Source organism: Hevea brasiliensis, chromosome 4 (assembly GCF_030052815.1).
Source record: "Hevea brasiliensis isolate MT/VB/25A 57/8 chromosome 4, ASM3005281v1, whole genome shotgun sequence".
Taxonomy (NCBI): Eukaryota; Viridiplantae; Streptophyta; class Magnoliopsida; order Malpighiales; family Euphorbiaceae; genus Hevea; species Hevea brasiliensis.
Genome location: NC_079496.1, coordinates 20,015,767 through 20,033,373, shown reverse-complemented (window position 1 = coordinate 20,033,373; position 17,607 = coordinate 20,015,767). Strand labels below are relative to the sequence as shown.

General features: G+C 36.1%; 1 non-coding gene across 1 annotated transcript; it reads left to right on the top strand.

The window, feature by feature from the left end:
• Positions 1-16,652: 16,652 nt before the first annotated feature.
• Positions 16,653-16,759, top strand: LOC131179662 (small nucleolar RNA R71). The gene has a single exon (XR_009148550.1). It is a non-coding gene; the product is annotated as a small nucleolar RNA R71 (small nucleolar RNA).
• Positions 16,760-17,607: the final 848 nt, after the last annotated feature.

The following is a 17,607-nucleotide window of genomic DNA, read 5'->3' as shown; positions in this document are numbered from 1 at the left end:
CAACAATTTAAATTAAAAGCATCATAAATACTTCATCATAATAATGTCACAATTCAATATTTCAAATTATTCAAAACATTATGCAGAAGATAATTTACAGAAATTATATGTTGTGCACAAACTTTATATGAGTCGCCTTTTGGCCTTGACTCGACACCTTGGGTTCCTTCCTGGTATTTTTTTCCACTGAAACACACAGTTTCACAGTGTTTCAGTATCATAACTTAGCATAAGTCCAAAATAAATTTAATTTCACTTTTACCTAGCTCTAATGTACTAAACTTGACGTTCTTTAAAATTTGTGTTTCGGAGATACTATTTACTACACTATTCAAGTCAATTTGTTGACTTTCTAAGGCTTAATAGGTATGGGAATTCCAACTTCACCCACATACCACATTTTGGTTACTAAATTTGTTGGTTTTGGTTGTTTACTCAAAATCTAAGTCTTTTAGGCAAATTTGCAAATTTTCAGTTTTGGTGTCTTAAGTTGCACTGTTCCATTGGTCATTTTTCTGTTAGAATTTGGTAAAACTTTCTTCATAGAAAATGTTCCCTATTTTCTTAAATTTATTCTCCTTTTTGAATCACTCCATTTGGAGTTTTATAGCTCAAGTTATAGGAATCATGGCTGCCGGATTGGACTTAACCCATATTTCTGAGCACCAAACTGGTTCTGGCAGTTTTAGGTCACCAACTTTGGGTGGCCAAATGACTTGGTTAAGGGCATAATTTGGGTTTGTGTTCTTCATGAAAGTTTTAGGTCTATATCTCAGTTATCCACTGGTAAAATTTCAGGTCAATTAGACCTACATAGCCCAAGTTATGGCCAAATGAATAAACACTGTTCATTTAGTCATTTTTGTACAGGTCAGACTGTAGAAATCCGGATTTGGTCAATTTGTTCACTAGGTTTTGGTCACTTTTTGGGCATGATTCCTAAATGAAAATTGTGTCATTTTGTGTCTATTTTCATTCCCACTTTTACCTAGCTGACCAAAATTCATGTTTAACAAGACATGCATAATTTTTGAGATTTCTAAATTTAAATCCTCATCTTCAAGTCCACTTCCATGCATACATAACTAATTTAACTTAAAGAAAGCTTACCTCAATGAATCTTTTCCATCTTCTCCAATTCTTAAATTTTCCCCTTTCTTTTTCCCTTCCAATCTTCAAATCAAGACTCCAGGATAATTTTTTTTGTTAAGGAAAGTCTATAATTGATGGTTACTTTTAGGGTTTTGGAAAGCTTAAGTAAGCTTCCATTGAGGATTTTGAGAGAGAGAGAGCTTGGGAGAGAGAGGGACGGCAATTGAAAGAAGATGAGTGTTTTCTTGTTTTTTTTTTCTTTTATTAATTTATCCCTTAGGAAGACCAAAATTTATCCAATAATTAATTTTTAATTATATTGTTTATTGCATCATGCATGATGTCATGCATTATGTCACCAATTTTCACTTTTCCATTTTCTTCTTTTTTTTATTTTTTATTTTTTCCATTAGTTCTTTAATTTAATTCCCGATTCTGAAATTTTCTTTTCTCAGAATTTATTTGACAGTTAGGTCAGGAGTCAGCTCTCGGGGTCAATTGACCAAATTGCCCCTCGCCGGTTCAACCCAATTTGCAAATAATTCAATATTTCTTCCGGATCCCTAACCTAATTATTTGACTGGCTTAACAATTTTTTTTCGTGATTTTCTCTTTTCCACTGTGTTCGCAATAGTCTTAAGGACCGCGATGTCACATTTTACGGTTCGAAATTTGAGTTTAAATCGACTTCGCAGTCCTTCCCGAGAATGTTACCCATCGCTATGACTCTCGGCTTGTTTAACTTCTTATACTTAACTAATTGACAATTACTAATTATTTAGGTTTATGGCTATCTAGTTGTCTTAGATGTGGTTCTAATCTCCTTAATTGTCCGGACTGACTCCGGTCACCGGAATAGTGAAATATACCAGGCTATACAAATAGGGGTGTTACAATTCTCCCCCCCCCTTAAAATAATTTCGTGTCGAAATTTTACCTGGTATCAATCTCTGAACAGCTGTGGGTGCTGTCTCCTCATGTCCTCCTCTCGTTCCCAAGTAGCCTCCTGGCCCGAATGATGGTTCCATAGCACTTTCACTAACGGTATTTGCTTGTTCCATAGTTGCTTCACCTCATAAGCCAGAATCTCTATGGGTTCTTCCTCATATGTGAGGTATGGATTCACTTCAATTTCCTCTACTGGTAGTACATGAGATGGGTCTGATCGATACCTCCTCAACATAGACACATGGAAGACGTTATGTATCTTTTCTAACCCTGGAGGTAGTGCCAAACGATATGCCAAAGGACCCACTCTTTCCAGAACCTCATATGGCCCAATGAAACGAGGACTCAGTTTTCCCTTTCTGCCAAATCTCATAATTCTCTTCCAAGGAGAAACCTTGAGGAATACTTTCTCACCCACTGCATACTCAATATTTCTTCTCTTCAGATCAACATAGGACTTCTGAAGGTCTGATGCAGTCTTAAGTCGATCTCTTATTAATCTAATTTTCTCTTCAGTTTGCTAAACTATTTCTGGCCCAATCATCTTTCTTTCACCTACCTCATCCCAACACCATGGGGTTCTACATTTTCTGCCATACAAAGCTTCATATGGAGGCATTCCAATGCTTGATTGGTAGCTATTGTTATAAGCAAACTCAATCAAAGGCAAGTGTGTGTCCCAACTGCCCTCAAATTCAATCACACAAACCCATAGCATGTCCTCCAAGATTTGAATTACCCTCTCGGACTGGCCATCTGTCTGTGGGTGGAATACAGTACTGAAGTTTAATCTAGTTCCTACGGCTCTCTGAAGACTACCCTAGAATCTAGAAGTGAACCTAGGATCTCTGTCTGATACGATGGATACTGGCACTCCATGTAGTCTCACAATCTCATCAATGTACAACTTGGCCAATCTTTCTAAACTGTAGTCCATCCAGACTGGCAGAAAATGAGCAGACTTGGTTACTCTGTCAACAATGACCCAAACTACATCATGACTCTTCTATGTCCTCGGAAGTCCCATAACAAAATCCATAGTTATTCTCTCCCATTTCCATTCTGGTACTGGTAGTGGATGTAACAACCCAGCAGGTACTTGATGCTCTGTCTTCACTTGCTGACAAGTTAGGCATTTAGAAATAAACTCTACCACATCTCTTTTCATACCCATCCACCAGTAATGCTCCTTTAGCCCTCTATACATTTTTGTGCCACTAGGGTGCATGGCAAAAGGAGACTCATGTGCTTCCTTCAAAATGATCTGCCTCAAATCAACATCATTAGGAACACACATTCTGCTCTGGTGTAGCAGTAGACCATCATCTCTTATTGAGAATTCTGGTTTCTTGCCCTGCCTGACTTCTTCCAACAGCTTTTGATACCTTTCATCATTCTGAGCAGCCATTCTGATTTGATCAATCAACACTTGCTGTACATGCCATGCAACTGTTATCTGCCCCTCATCATTAATCTCTAAGCTAGCATGTAATGATCTCAACTCATGTACCATAGATAAAGGAGTAACCCGTAGACTTGCCATAGTCTTGCGACTTAAGGCGTCAGCCACAACATTAGCTTACCCTGGCTGATAGTCTATCAGACAATCATAGTCTTTTATCAACTCTAACCATCTCCTCTGTCTCAAATTCAACTCCTTCTGAGTGCCCAAATACTTCAAACTCTTATGATCTGGGTAGATATAGCACTTCTCTCCATACAAATAATGTCTCCAGATCTTAAGAGCAAACACTATAGTTGCAAGCTCCAAGTCATGTGTCGGATAATTCCTCTCATGCGGTTTCAACTAGCGTGATGCATAGGCAATGACATTTCGATCTTGCATCAATAAATAGCCTAACCCATTGTGAGAAGCATCACTATAAACTGTATATTCTTTACCCGGGATAGGTAAAGTCAGGACTGGAGCCTCAGTCAAACATCTCTTTAATTCATCAAAACTTTGTTGACATTTATCTGTCCACTGAAATTTTACATCTTTCCTAAACAGCTTGGTCAGTGGAGATGCCAACATGGAGAATCCATTCACAAATCTACGGCAGTATCCAGCTAAACCCAGAAAACTACGAATCTCCGTGATATTTCTAGGTGGCCTCCAATTAAGGACAGCTTCAATCTTACTTGGATCTACCTTGATGCCCTCTACTGATACTACATGCCCCAAGAAAGATATTTCTTTTAGCCAAAATTCACATTTTGACAATTTGGCATATAGCTGTTTCTCCCTCAAAGTCTGTAGTATAATCCGCAAATGTCTATCATGCTCTTCTACACTCCTCGAATAGACCAATATATCATCTATGAATACCACAATAAACTGGTCGAGGTATGGTCTGAAGATAGTGTTCATCAGATCCATAAAGGCAGCCGGAGCATTAGTTAACTCGAATGGCATGGCCAAGAACTCATAATGGCCATAGCGAGTTCTAAAGGCAGTTTTAGAAATACTCTGCTCTTGTACTTTCAACTGATAATAACCTAATCTCAGATCAATTTTGGAGAACACAGCTGCACCCCTCAACTGATCAAACAAGTCATCAATGCGGGGCAATGGATATCTATTCTTTATTGTCACCTTATTCAATTGCCGATAATCAATACATAAGAGGAGAGTGCCATCCTTCTTCTTAACAAACAACACTGGCGCTCCCCAAGGTGACACACTAGGGCGGATAAAGCCCTTGTCAAGCAATTCTTGCAACTACACTTTCAGCTCTTTTAATTCTGCAGGTGCCATTCTATATGGTGTTATAGAGATTGGGTCCACACCAGGCATAACATCAATCTCAAACTGCACCTCTCTTTCTGGAGGTAATCCTGGCAATTCATCAGGAAACACATCCGAAAAGTCACATACTGTAGGGATGTCCCTCAGTGCTAGGCTCCCCACTTGGGTGTCTAGCACATGTGCCAAGTATGCTTCACATCCCTTTCTGATCATCCTTCTGGCTAGTACAGCCGAAATGATGTTTGATGGCAGTAAATGCCTCTCCCCATGTATTACCACATCACCGTACAGAGGGAGACCAAAAGTGACTATTTTCAGTCTACAGTCAATCATGGTGTGATGCCTGGCTAACCAATCTATGCCCAAGATGATATCATAATCTCTGAAGGGCATTTCAATCAAATCTGACAGAAAAACATGTCCTTGTATCACTAAAGGATAGTCTCTATAAATTCTGTTGACCCGAACCTCTTGTCCTAACGGACTAGTTACTAGCACTTTAAAACCCATTTGGACACATGGGACAACAAGTGAACTGACTATGCTAGCACTAACATATGAGTGGGTTGAACCCGGATCAAACAACACAAATACTTCTTGATCAGAGATAGAGAATGTACTAGCTACCACATCAGAAGTTTCAGCCTCTTCTCGCTGTCTCATTGTGTAAACTCTGGCTAAAACACTTCCTTGTGCTGACTGACCAACAGTGCCCTGACTATCAGAAGCTGTGCCTCTACCTCTCCCTCTTCCTTTGCCAACTGATTGTGAACCTCTGGGAGTAGAACTCTGAATAGATACTTCTGCAGTCGTAGGAACTGGACCATATTTAGGAGCACTAGTGTAGTCTTTAGCTAAATGGCCCTTGCCTCCACAGTTAAAGCAGGCTCCCGTAGCCCAATAGCATTCTCCCCCATGAATCTTGCCACAAGTCTCACAGGGGCGGGTAGGATATGAACCCCTGCTTGACTGCTGACCAGACCTAGGGGGTCTCTATCCAGAGAATCTAGCTCGTCCAAACCTTCTACCTCGACCTCTGCTAGGTCCATCAAATTTCTTCTTCTTCCAAAAAGTACCACCAGAACTTTGTTCAACTGATTTTTCCCCCTTGTCTTTCTTTGATTTTTCAACTTTTTTTGATTTTTCTTTTGTTGGGGTTGCTTCTGATTCAATCCTTTCTAGCTCAAGTGCTTGAGAGATGAGCTCAAAGAAGTTGCTGTGTCTGAATCCCACTACTTGCATCCTCAAACTGGGCTTCAAACCAGTCTCAAATCTCTTGCACCGTTCCTTACTGGTAGAAAGGAGACTCCCAGCATAGTGGCTTAAACGGGAGAACTCCCTCTCATACTCTGCCACTGATCTACTCCCTTGCTTTAGACTCAGAAATTCTTGTAACTTTTGATCCACATATGCGTCTGGGATGTATTTTTGTCTGAATTCTCTGATGAAGTCATCCTGTGTCAAGATCGTGGTTCAAATAAGCCGCGGGGATGGTCTTCCACCAATCATACGCATCCCCTTCCAGTAGCGACACGGAGTATTCAAACTTCAGTTCATCTTGGCAGTGCAATTTCTTGAATACTCTATCCATCCTTTCAAGCCATTGCACTGCCTCTAAAGGGTCTACTGTACCCTTGAATTCCGTAGCCCCATACTTCAACAGCTTGTCATACTGTCTGACTGGAGCTTGAGGTTGCACCACAGAAATCTGGGGTGGAGCTTGAGCAGGTATACCCCCAGCCATTTGTTGAAACATCGCAGCCATCTGCTGTGCAAACTGTGCAGGAAACTGCGGCATTTGTGGGGCTGGTGTTACTGATCCACTGACATTCTGTAGAGCTGGGGCTTCCCCTTGTGCCTCAGCTTCAACAGATTGCTCGACTGAGCGATCCCCTTCTTTCATTTCAGTCTAAAGTTAGGGTATCTCCTGAACAAATAACACAAGAAGATTTCCCTCCATTAGTTCATATTTATGATGTAATGCATTGTATGTAATAAGTAAGGACATTGAGCAGTTGTACTTAACAATTAAAGACACAAATTCTCAAATTAAAACATACTTTAAAAATTTTGCTCTGATACCATTAAAACATGTCACACCTTACCCCTCTGTAAGGCATAAGATGATCCCGTAGAATAACTAATGAACTACCGAACTTCACCTACCGATAACTCATTAAGTACCCTACAAGGGATTTTAAAACAATTTTCTTACTTTTATAAGTGGTGAGCATTTTCTAATAGATATTAAAATCATTTAATCAAAGTTGAAAACTAGTTAAAATTTTTGGCTCATTTTATATTTTCGCAAATTTTATAAAAATTTCGGCAGAGTGCCGTCTGTATTTTGAAAAAATAGTTCTTCAAATTCCTGTAAAAAGCACTTCCAATAATCTGTCTCAACAACTTCTTCAAATTCACGATCAATTTCAACATCATTTATCAATCTCCAAAAATTCAAATCCACAATTTCTAATATTCAACAATCATCAAAATACCATTAATCAATTTCATTCAATTTAAAACAAATTACTTCCATTCATATTTCATTAACGATAAAATAATTTATATACATCATTACAAAAATTTATATTAAGAGAAATTCAAACTAAAATTTATTACAAACTTTATACAAACTGCTCTAGACCAGTTTTACATGTCTATACCTTTACATACATTACATACATCAAAATAAATTTTTACAGTCAGGGTATAAATTATACCCGATAGCTTCAAGGCAAGTAGCTCCTCAATCCTCAGCAGCTCAATCTGCTGCTCCTATAATCTCTATATCTGCGACAGCAATAACAGCCATCGCTGAGTACTAGGACTCAGTGGTGCACAACATACTAAAATAATCTTTATGCAGAATTTAAATCATATTTATTCAAAAATTGGACTGAACATGAGAATTAAATACAAAACATGAATTATGAAATTTTAATTCAAACAATTTCATTTCGAAGTGTCAAAACCAATTTCAGAAAACCCATAGTTATATCATGCCATTTGAAACAAATATAATCTCAATAGCCAGAGGCTAAAGAGAAGTCACATCACAAGGCTAGCTAGCTCAAATATATGGATATCCATTCAATTTCTTCTTCTACTGGCACACACCTCAACACTTCAGCCAGAGAAGGAATCAAAATTCGAAACTGATTACCCCCACTAGTCATGCTAGTGAGGTGTTCAAATATATGGTCATGACACTGTGGTTTCAAAACTTATCTTAATAATTTACTAAACATTTATGCCATCTCAAATATACACAAATAACTTCCAACAATTTAAATCAAAAGCATCATAAATACTTCATTATAATAATGTCACAATTCAATATTTCAAATTATTCAAAACAATATGCAGAAGATAATTTACAGAAACTATACATTGTGCACAAACCTTATATGAGTCGCCTTTTGGCCTTGACTCGACACCTCAGGTTCCTTCCCGGTATTCTTTTCCACTGAAACACACAGTTTCACAGTGTTTTAGTGTCATAACTTAGCATAAATCTAAAACAAAATTTAATTTCACTTTTACCTAGCTCTAATGTGCTAAACTTGACGTTCTTTAAAATTTGTGTTTCGGGGATACTATTCACTACACTATTCAAGTCAATTTGTTGACTTTCTAAGGCTTAATAGATATGGGAATTCCAACTTCACCCACATACCATATTTTGGTTACTAAATTTATGGTTTTGGTTGTTTACTCAAAATCTAAGTCTTTTAGGCAAATTTGCAAATTTTCAGTTTTGGTGTCTTAAGTTGCACTGTTCCATTGGTCATTTTTCTGTTAGAATTTGGCAAAACTTTCTTCATAGAAAATGTTCCCTATTGTCTTAAATTTATTCTCCTTTATGAATCACTCCATTTGGAGTTTTGTAACTTAAGTTAAAGCCATTTGAATCATGGCTGCTGGATTGGACTTAACCCAAATTTCTGGGCACCAAACTGGTTCTAGCAGTTTTAGGTCACCAAATTTGGGTGGTCAAATGACTTGGTTAAGGGCATAATTTGGATTTGTGTTCTTCATGAAAGTTTTAGGTCTATATCTCAGCTGTCCACTGGTAAAATTTCAGGTCAATTAGACTTACATAGCCCAAGTTATGGCCAAATGAACAAACACTGTTCATTTAGTCATTTTTGTACAGGTCAGACTGCAGAAATCTAGATTTGGTCAATTTGTTCACTAGATTTTGGTCACTTTTTGGGCATGATTCTTAAATGAAAATCGTGTTATTTTGTGTCTATTTTCATTCCCAATTGGTCTCATACCAATTGGACTTGTAAATTTTCAGTTTTGGTCCATCAAAGGGACCTTGGTCCTGCTGCCTGCAGCATGACCCTAAGCAATCCGAATTTGCATTTGGTTCCAACACTTCTAACATACTCCATTTGGTCACAAATGACCATTTCTCACCTCAAACCAGGTCAAACACACCATTTGACCAATTCTCACATTTTTTTCTCTTAAACCCTAGGTGCCAAACCCTAACTTTCATACAATTCAACTTATATACATTCCAAACACCAATCCATAGTTTATATGAGGAAAGTCTACAATTGATGGTTACTTTTAGGGTTTTGGAAAGCTTGAGTAAGCTTCCATGGAGGATTTTGAGAGAGAGAGCTTAGGAGAGAGAGGGACGGCAATTGAAAGAAGATGAGTGTTTTCTTGTTTTTTTTTTTCTTTTATTAATTTATCCCTTAGGAAGACCAAAATTTATCCAATAATTAATTTTTAATTATATTGTTTATTACATCATGATGATGTCATGCATTATGTCACCAATTTTCACTTTTCCATTTTCTTCTTTTTTTATTTTTTTTATTTTTCCATTAGTTCTTTAATTTAATTCCCGATTCTGAAATTTTTTTTTCTTAGATTTTATTTGACAGTTAGGTCAGGAGTCAGCTCTCGGGGTCAATTGACCAAATTGCCCCTCGTCGGTTCAACCCGGTTTGCAAATAATTTAATATTTCTTCCGGATCCCTGACCTAATTATTTGACTGGCTTAACAATTCTTTTTCATGATTTTCTCTTTTCCACTGTGTTTGCAATAGTCTTAAAGACCGCGGTGTCACATTTTACGGTTCGAAATTTGAGTTTAAATCAACTTCACAGTCCTTCCCAAGAAGGTAACCCATCGCTGTGACTCTCGGCTCGTTTAACTTTTTATGTTCTGTTTTTCTTATTTATACTTAACTAATTGACAATTACTAATTATTTGGGTTTATGGCTTATCTAGTTGTCTTAGATGTGGTTCTAATCCCCTTAATTATCCGGACCGACTCCGATCACCGGAATAGTGAAATATACCAGGCTATACAAATAGGGGTGTTATATATATATATATATATATATAATATGTAAATTTCATTTCTGAAGATTTTTCATTTTTATTGTATATTTTGTTTATTTCTTTAATTGTTTATTTATTTTTCAAGATTTAGAGAGTAATTTCTTTGCTATTGATTTATCCCTCTTTCGATCCTTGGGTGTCTTGGTATCAGAGCCTAGGGGAGAAAGAGTGTTACTTAAGGTTTGGATTCACATTTAAACATTTTTAAAAGGTTGGTAAAATGATCTTAAGGTGATAAGGCAACTTCTTTAGAGGTGTAAACAGGCCTTAGTTGTAAGTCTTGTCTTTGAAAGCCGAGTGAAGGTGTGTGTTTGGGGCAGTGATTCCTTTGGCGATTATCTCACTTAACTCAAAAGATCAACCTAGAGAAATTCTTTAAGTATGAACCTAATTTTCTGTAGGACTGTTTCTTCTTCAAACTCTTCTACCTCATCCTTCGAGTAGAGAAAGATAGTTAATAGTGAAGAAATTATAATCGAAAATTTTGAAGAATGTATAGATAATTGGGAAATTCCAAAAGTACAAAAAGATCAGATCTATCAGACTACAAAACTCAATTTTTTCAAAACTGATTTCACAATCAAAACTGAAGAGTGAGATCTTCATATTTTAAAAACTTTTGAGACTGTTTCTCTTCTGTCTCAAAAATCTTTACAAAAACACCGTGAAAAACAATACAAACACATCCACATAGGTTTAGTCCAAATTGGAATTAAACCTCTTACAAAAGAAGGGTTGAACACTTCAATCCCAGCAGTTCTTAGAGACACTATGTTCATAAACTTTCAGGACTCATTGCTCAGTTCAGTAGAGTCTAGTTTGTGTGGTGGACCAATCTCTTTCGATTGCTATCCAAACTTTATTGTTTCATTAAACGACAGTAACATTACAAAATCCCTTGTCTTACAAATCAAAACCCATAATTACAAAATACTTGATGGATCTATTTCCGTCACATTAATTTACAAAATTCATTATAAAGCTATGGTTTCTGCTTTTGCTACAAAACATAAGTTTCAAAGTAAAAGAGGAGAAATAATGCTTTTATAAATTGATCTTACAAAATCCAACACTGTGATCCCTAGGTCTATCTAATGGAAAGATATAACTCTCCGAGAAGAATAGATCTTAGAAGGTGCAGTGCAACCAGAATCTTCAAAAATAGTTGAACCAAATGTTCAATTAAGGCAAATAACCCAGTATGAAGATGGAAGAGTCAGCCTTAGCTTTAACAGAAGCCTTAGGTTCTCAGATGATTCTTCAACATCTAGTATGATAGACATAGGAAGAGCCACTCGCTTACCCTCTGTCATAAGTTTACCTGTTACAAAACCCATTGAAATTCAAAACATTCAGCCTAGGTATTTTACCTCAGATTTACCTAGCTCTTCTAGGTTTTCTACTTCAGAAATACTTAGATCCACTTTACAAAACGTAGATTACTCTACAAATGTTCCTCATCCAGTCTATACAAATTTACAAAATGAATCTGTTCAGGTTGAAACCCAAACAGAATTAGAACCCACTTCACCTACTTTTTCAACCATTACAGAAAATGTAAACCATGAACTTAATGTGCTTGAAAAAGAATTTAAAGTAGATAAACAATATTTTCATGATGATTTTTATTCTCCTAAAAATCATAAAAGACAAATGTGGTTTTTTAAAAACTTTAATGATCAAAGGAAAGAAATTTAAAAGGAATTGATAAGTGCATAATTTATTAATTTTACTCCTATCACATTTAGTGTTTCTAGTATATTTTTATGCCTAATTCAGTTGATTAAAGTATAATTATCAATTAGGCATATTTTTAGAGAGTTGTTGGAATAATTGTGTTGAATGGAGAAATTTTCAGCATTTGCGTTAATTTGACCTTTGCTGTATTTTTTAGGTGTTTCTAAAGTTATGGTTCTCCAAATCCAATGTTGTTTAATTCATTGAAAAGCTAAGTCAGAGTACTACAAATGACAAAGAGGGACCAAAGCCCAAATCAGTTTCCAAGGTTATCAAAGTGAGCTATGGATCTATTACAAAAGCCCACTCTTGATGTGTCACGACCAGTTTTGGGAATTATTTTATATCTGGAGCTCTGGAAGTCCAAATGAAGCAAACCTAGGCCTCATTGAACCTTAAGAGCCACCTCTACAATTTCTGTGAAGGGCTGGAAGCGAGATAAGGCCGTTTTAATTGTCAAAAATGGAAATGAAGTCGTCATTATGGGCTGAATACTCTGTCAGAACCAGTTTTAGTTTTTGGCCCATAACTTGAGTTGTAGACTTTTGATTTGGGCAAATGAGTACCCGTTGGAAAGCTAAGAAGTAGGGCTACAACTTTCCTGAAGAAGTCAGAGGCAGAATTGTAAGGGAAGAGGCTGAAAATTGGCCATGATTACAAAGCAAAGAATCTGTCTTTTTGAATTTCGAAAATTTTCCAAGTTTGGTTCTTATCTTTGGGATTAGGTTTTTTATTATAAAGACATCTTTGGCTGCAGTAGAGACACACATCCATTCAGAATTGCAACATGCCTTCAACACCTTCATTCTCCATTCACGTCCATAGTTTTAGATTTCTTCATTATTTCTTTATTTTTCTGTAAGCCATGAGCGGTTAGGTTTTTAAATTCAGTTCAAGGAATTCTAGTTCTTATGCATGATTTGTGAGACCAGGTTCTTAATTTAAATTATTTCTTTTTGAATATCTATTGTTTTCCTGATTTCATTATTTTTGATCTATTGAATGATTTGCTAAAAAGGCCTATTAGTTAATTGTTTGATGTGATAAATTGCTAGTTCATCTTCATAATCCGTAATTGTTGTATAAGATTGAACGTGAGTAGCAATTAGGTTTTATTGATTATGATATAAGTTTTCGATAATAACCTAGGGAAACAATAGGTGAATTAAATTATTTATGCTTTATAAATCATTATTCAGCTTAACTACTTCCTGTTCTTAAAGCAGTTATTAATTTGATGAGGATTGCTTAATACCAATTCAGTTAATAATTAGAGTCAACAAGAGTGCTGGGCTTGAACTGATGAGTATAGGGAAGTTAGGGGTTTTACCTCATTGTTTGGTAAATCTACGTTAAGTATTCAGTAAGAGATAATTATATTTCTTTTGTCTATGATCGAGTCATGCATTGGAATGCGAATTACCTTGGACTGAAGTTTGTTTAAATTGAGAGTTTCATACCTAAATTTAGTTTTTTAATTTCTTCTAATTTAGTGTTACAACCCCCCCCCCCCCACCTTTTCTTTTCCTGTTACACAAGTGCACGAAATTTAGTAATTTAGTCTCTAGGGTTCGATCTGGATTACCACTTATTGTAGAAAATATTTCATTACTGGTAATTTCAGTTAATTTAATTTTTGGTGGAATCGACAACCATCAAGAATTTTTCCCACACTTATTCCATGCTTGTCCTCATGTATGACTTAAACTCTCAATCAACTCCACTTAGAAGTTCACTTAACTTCACTCTATCACAACATTCTCTAATAAAAGATTAAAAGATTGAAAGAAGAGGCAAGTAAGGTAATAACCATTACAATAAATTCCATCAACACTATGCCAATTTATCAACAATTCTCCAACACAAAATAAAAGGCTTGAAATCAATTAAGCTCACACAATTAAAGTTCCATAAAATTTTAAATCAATACATACCAAAACACAAGGCTAATTTATCAAGGCACAATAATTATAGCTCTTTGCAAATCTTAGGGGAGATAGAAATGACATTTTTTTTTTTTAAATTTGAAATTGGTACTTCTCTCTTGTCACAGTTATTTTTTATTTATTTATTTATTTTAACCATCACCTTCAGAAAAGTACCTTGCTCATATCCTAGCTAGCTTTTGGCCTGAGAATCGACATGAAGTTCATGAAGACCCCTGGTTACTTTGCTTAACTAAAATAGCGGAGCAATTTTCAAGTTCAGCCTTTTATTTCTCCCAATTTATGTATCTACATATTATAAAGTACACTGATAGATTAACCAAAGTTCTGAAATATGCATGACCCTAGTTTAAAGTACACATAACTAATCATTTCACCATTAAATCAAGCCTAAATGATTTATGCAGGAAAAAAAATTTCTCTATGGTATGGAGAAGAGGGAAAATCCATCATTAAAGTTACTATTAAATTGCCTAAAATCTCAAAAATTCAACCTAAAATAGAAAAGTATTTCAATGATAAAGCACTTCTCTCTGAGAATTAATATAGAATTATGAATCAAGCTTATGAGAATGATTTTTTTTTTTTTTAGAAGATGTTAATTAAAAAAAATTGTAGCAATAAATTTCTCATCCCCCACACTTAAAACTTACATTGTCCCCAATGTAAAGCCCAAATGCAAAAGAAAAGAAAAAAAAAATCCTAAAAAATAAAATAAGATAAGGGAAAGAAAACAAATATGATTGTGGCTAATAAGCCACCCATGGGTTGCCTCCCAAGTAACCCCTTTGTTTAATGTTGTTAGCTCGACACAAGCACAACAAAACTCCTTAATCCAGATAAATTGGATCACTCAAGTTGAGCTCCTCCAATGAATGCTCCTGAAACCCCTCATAAAATGGCTTGAGTCTATGACCGTTAGTCTTGAACACTTTGTTAGTTTCTAAACTTTGAATTTTAACTGCACCATAAGGAAAACACATTAGTAACAACAAAGGGTCCAATCCAACGAGACTGCAACTTATCAGACATCAGCTTCAATATGGAATTATACAATAAAACCTTTTGCCCAATCACAAACTACTTCCTTAGTTTGTCATGGAATGCCTTGGTCTTTTCTTTATAAATCCTAGAATTCTCATAAGCCTCAAGTTGAATTTCCTCTAATTCATGCCATTGTAATTTTCTTTCTAACTCATCCTCCATGCTTAACTCAAAAACATCCTGCACAAATGTATCAACAACATCAATAGAAAAGACAGAATGATCATCAGCAGGATACTTTATGGCATCAAAGATATTAAATTTAACAGTCTCCCCATCAAACTCCATAGTTAAAGTACCATCATCCACATCAATTTTTGTCTTGGCAGTTTTTAGAAAAGGTCTTCCAAACAAAATCAAAGCTGACTTTGATGTGGGAGAACTATCCTCCATATCCAGAATGTAAAAATCTGCAGGAAAAATCAATTCTCCAACTTGCACCAACACATCCTCAACTACTCCCAATGGGTAAGCATTAGAACGATCAGCTAATTGAATAATGACACTGGTTTCTTTCAAAGAACCCAAATTTAAAGTTTGAAAAACTGAATTTGACATGACATTAATAGATGCTCCTAAATCTGCTATTGCACTTTCAAATCTAGAATCACCTATTTTGCAGGGAATAGAAAATGAACTTGGATCCTTACACTTAGGGGGTAATTTCCGCTGAACTAATGCTAACACATTTTCCCCAATACTGATCTTCTCATTATTCCTCAACTTGCGCTTTGTAGTGCAAAATTCCTTAAGGAATTTAGCATACCTGGGGACTTGTTTGATCGCATCAAGTAAAGGTATATTAACCTCTACCTTCCTGAAAGTCTCCAAAATTTCTTTCTCTTGTTCTTCTTTCTTAGTCTTAGCCAACCTGCAGGGGAATGGAGGAAGAACAAATTTATTAACCTTATTTAGTTTAGGTTCAGTATTTACCTCAACTTTAAGAACTTCAGACTCTTTTGCTCCTTGCTTCTTCTTTTTCATTGACTCATGTGGAGTCTGATTATCAACTTCCTTCCCACTCCGCAACACTATAGCACTTGCATTTTTTCTGGGATTCATGACTGTTTGTGATGGAAGCTTTTCAGAACCTTGAGCTTCAAGCTTACTCACAGATGAAGCCAATTAACCAATCTGCCTCTCTATGTTTTGAATGTTATTTCTGGTCTTCTGTTGGAACTGTTATGTATTGCTAGCCAAAGCCTTAACAATTTCATCAAGTGACATACCTTGATTTGAAGGGGGCAAAGGTGGTTGATTCACTTGTGGTCTCTGTTGGTGGTATCGATTTTGTATAGGTTGATTCCCATAACTCAAATTGGGATGATCTCGCCATCCTAGATTATAAGTGTTAGAAAAGGGATGATACCTGCATTGTGGCTGTCCATAATTTCCTACTGCATTAGCATGTTGCATTGATTCATCCTCTTGTAATGTAGGACACATGTCAGTAGCATGACCCGAACTCGAACAAATTCCACATACCTTAACAGTTTGCATGTTCCCTACAGCCAATTGCCTCACTAATGAAGTTAAATAAAAAATCTGTTTCTCAAGGTTAGATGTGCTTACCTCATTAACCTTCTTAGGTGTGTGATCCATTCTCATTCCAAATTGCTGAGAGTTTACAGCCATGTTAGCAATCAGCCTCCTTGCTTCTTCTGATGTTTTGTCAACCAAAGCTCCTCTACTAGTAGCATCTATCATACTGTGGTCCGTTGGTAGAAGTCCCTCATAGAAATACTGAATCAAAAGCTGTTCACTTATTTGATGATGGGGACAGCTTGCACACAGCTTCTTAAATCGCTCCCAATACTCATTCAAACTCTCTCCATCGTACTGCCGGATGCCACAAATTTCTTTTCTTATGTTGGCAGCATGGGAAGCAGGAAAATACTTCTCCAAAAATATTTGCTTCATTTCATTCCATGAGTTGATAGATCTAGAAGGAAGGTAATACAACCAATCCTTAGTTGTGCCTTTCAGTGAGAAAGGAAAAGCTCGAAGCTTAATCTGGTCCTCTGAAACTCCTTGAGGTTTCATGTTAGAACACACAACATGAAATTCCTTTAAATGCTTATGTGGATCCTCACCTGAAAGATCATGAAACTTAGGCAACAAATGGATTAGTCTAGATTTTAACTCAAAAGCAACATTTAAAGTAGAGTATTGAATACACAAAGGTTGTTGATTTAGATCAGGAGCAGCCAACTCTTTCAAAGTCCTAGCATCCATGGTTTTATTTTCAGAATCTGAATCCGAATCTAAACTTAATTCCCATAGAGATTGGACTCCTTCAGATGTACTCAGAATCTGCTTAGCTTGCTTAGCCAATTTTCTCAACTGTTTAGCTGTTTTTTCTACTTCTGGATCAAAAAGCAATTCACTAGATTGAGAAGTTCTTGTCATAAACAAAATAAAAAATAAAAAATAAAAGTAAAAACAAAAAAATGCCTTAAAACCCTAGAAAACAATGGAATTTAGCCTCAAGAGGGTGGGGCCAATGATTTATTGGCCTTGATCAGAATGTTGTTTCCTTCAAAACAACTATAGAGCGCTCTCCTAATTCAACAAAAAATCTATCGATGAATAGTAACACTGTAATTTTCACCGAAAACCTGAAAACAGCAACACTTCACAAACAGAATTAATAATAAAATATCCTAACACTAAAAACATGAAATCCAATAAACTTCAATCCCCGACAACGGTGCCAAAAT